The following is a 3585-nucleotide window of genomic DNA, read 5'->3' on the forward strand; positions in this document are numbered from 1 at the left end:
ATCTGTTAATTTAAGGATGAGAATCTACAATATATGAAACCAGGGGTAGGAACTTTAGATTCGCCAAACCTTGGGTGGGAAAATGTCGTTTACTCATTTCAATAAGATTTTTTTTTTCTTATTGTCGTGGAGATGCGCTTAATGTTGTTTTTGGGTTGCTATAAGCTCGTAACCACTATTTTTGGGCTACTGTTTCTGTTGGATCTGGGTGAATATTTTTTTTATTTTCGATTTCTATTTAAACCCATTTTTTTTTAATCAATAACCTCACTTTTGAGTAATGCAACGCTAAAATTGTAAATTATGGATAGAATAGTAATTTCATGTATATATCAATCATTTCTACCTCCAAAACATGCATTGAATTTAGGATAACCATTCAAGTGTGAGATAAACTTCAGCAAAGATGGATCTATAATTGAGGTAAACAAGTGATTGTATTAAAGAATAAATGAATAACAAGCTACAGCCAACCCTTAGACAAGCCCATTAACTCAAAAAGAAGCACCAAGGAAAGGAAACCATCCTTGGAGACCAGCAACTCAACAATCAAAAGGAGAAGAAAAAGGTCCTTAGACTGCAGTAAAAACAAATAGTACATAGACCCTATATATGGGCAGCATAAACTAACATATGCATAGCTAAACAACTCCATTTCCTACAAAAACCTACTCTAAAAAATTTGCAAAACCCAGCAAGGACCCAAAGAGGCATTTCCTGCTACTGTCCACTCTATCCAGCCTAACAAAAACCTGCAGACCCCAACCAAAAACAAGAAAGGCATCTGCCTACTATAGGAAATTGCACCCAACTCTAGCAAGCAGACTTGAGGGCAAATTGCATCTGTATAAGCAACACACTTGCCACAAAACCCAACCACACAAAACCAGAAACAGAGGGGCGAAAGGGATTTGTTGTCGCACAATTGTAGAATTTTCTTGTGAATTTCAAGAAACTATACAGTTTCGAATTATCCATACACAGCCCATACCCTTTCCAATCAGGTTCCTGCAAAAACAAAGACCTGACTACCAAACCATGCCACCAACCAAGGCAACATCACAACCTTTAGAGAGATCTCTAACACTCTCAATCTTCCCATTTTGCAGCAAAATCCCCAAAAACAAAAACAAACATCTCTAGTCTAAAATAATAACCCCTGCATGCTTGCCCTTTGAAAAGAGTAAGCACCTTTTCAGCAAAGATACCAGAGTAAATAACTCTAGATTTTAAAAGGCATCCCTACATACGAAAAAATAAAACAAAATTAGTAGAAAAAGTTCTCCACTTCCCTCCTATCTTCTCTCGTGACTACTCCCTTTTTAGAATTGGCATGGTAATTTTTAAGCATGCTGCACTCCCAAACAAAGATATAAAAAATTCTGTTAGGCCATGCATCACCCATATCATCCATCCGACCAAACCAGCACCCATTACCCCTTAAGGCCTCACACATTAGAAGAGTTCACCCGCCTGATACAATCCACGAGTAATCCTTATTCTTCCAAGGCTTTAGAAACCCCCACACTATATTTAAATTTAAGGTTGAACAACGTCCTGAGCCTCACTTCCTCACAAACAAATCCCAATGACATTTTCCACATTCCTATTTTTACCCTTAAAAAACCCTGAAATTTCTTTCCTGTCGAATGAAATAAACGACAGCTCCTAATACAACAGTCGTTCATTCACTTCCAAACAAACACACAAACACTAATTATTCATCTTTCGATTCCTTTTGTCTTTCTCTACTGCAACTCTGTTTGTTTCATATTTAGAAGAAAGAGCTGGCACTTTGTTTGACTTTATTTATTTGAAAGTTTCCACAGTTTGAAGATTGCTGTAACGACAGTGTAATCTTGCAAGGCTTTCTAACAGAAACTGTTATACTTAACAGACTTTTCATTCCTTTATTAGTGGCAATTAAGTATTCACACTTCTTTCTTCAGTTAAGAAAATTTTAAGTTTCAACTTGCATATTACTGCTAACATCTTTCCTCAAGCAAAACTTCAAAAATTTTATTTTCTTTGTCCCTTCCAATGAACTCCTTCTGCACTTAACACAATAGAAAGACAACCAAACCAATAAAATTGAACTAAACGTCCATGTAAGAAAACTGAATTGAATTCATCTCCCTGCTAAACACTATTTAAACTTCAGCTAGCAATCATTTCCCTGCTGATCACTTTACACTTCACTGCTCATCATTGTTGTCAACCATACACCATAGAGTGCACAATTACTTGAGCTACAAAATTACTTCAACTGATCTGTTATCAATCGCAAACCATCAGCATATTAGAAACACCAGACTAGAAACCATCAACAACACTATATTAATCCTCCATAACACCTTATTTCAAACTGCTATTTTGAATCTCGAACCAACAACACCAAATAATCAAGACCAACAATACCAAACTAGGAACTATATTAGCAACACCAAATTAGAAACTGCAACTTCATTCTCCATAACCCCCAAACACCAAATTATAAAGACCAACAACACCAAACAAGAAACTGCTAATGCACTAAACAACCCTATAAAAAACAACTAAGAAGCAGCTGAGTTTGAAGTTTGCCGTATTGATGTCGTTACTCAAGCAATAACTCAGATGATTAGAGAACAGAAGCTGAAGAACGAATGTGTAATTGCTCTCGAAGATTTTGAAAGCGAGAGCTGGCAAGTGGTTTTGTCAGAATATCAACAATGTGAAAAGTACTGGCCACATATTGAACGATAAGACGATTAGAGGTACCATTTCTCGAACGAAATGAACATCAAGTTTAATGTGTATCGTTCGAGCATGAAAAACAAGTTTAGATGCCAATGCTTTGGCACTAGTGTTGTCACACCATAATATTTGAATACCAGAAATTGAAATATGGAGTTCTTGGAACAAGATTTGAAGCCAAGCAATTTCAGTAGAAGCTTGAGCCAAAGCTCTATACTTAGCTTCAGTAGAGGATAGACCAACAACCTGTTGCTTTTTAGAACTCCATTGGATGAGATTAGGTCCGTGAAAAACACAATATGCACTAGTGGATTTGTGATCAGAGATGTTACTTGCCTAGTCTGCATCAACATAGGCCTCCAAATGTAAACAATCTCCTTTAGTGAAAGTAAGTTCATGATGAAGAGTACTCTAAATGTAACTTACCACATGCTTGCAGGTTTGCCAGTGATTGACTGTAAAGGCTTTCAAAAATTGACTCAACTAATTCACCGCAAAAGATAGACCAGGTCTTGTCTTGGTGAGATACTGCAAAGCACCTATGAGACTTTGATACATAGAACAGTGTTTGTTAGTCATGAAAGTGACTCTATTTTGTTGATAAAAAGATCCTATATGTAATTGAATTGAAGTTATATTGAGATAATTAAGAAAAATTATGAATTTATGTATAAAAATCATATTTTGAGTTTTTCTTACTAATTTAGCATATTTGGAATGAATTTGGAAATGGTGTGAGTTGATATTAGGTTGTGGTTTATAGATTATGGGTGATTTTGTCTCATTTATGCTATTCAAGGGGTAAAATGTAATGTTTCAAGAGGTTGATTTTGTCACTTTTCAATCATG

Source organism: Pistacia vera, unplaced genomic scaffold (genome assembly GCF_008641045.1).
Source record: "Pistacia vera cultivar Batoury unplaced genomic scaffold, PisVer_v2 Contig257, whole genome shotgun sequence".
NCBI lineage: Eukaryota > Viridiplantae > Streptophyta > Magnoliopsida > Sapindales > Anacardiaceae > Pistacia > Pistacia vera.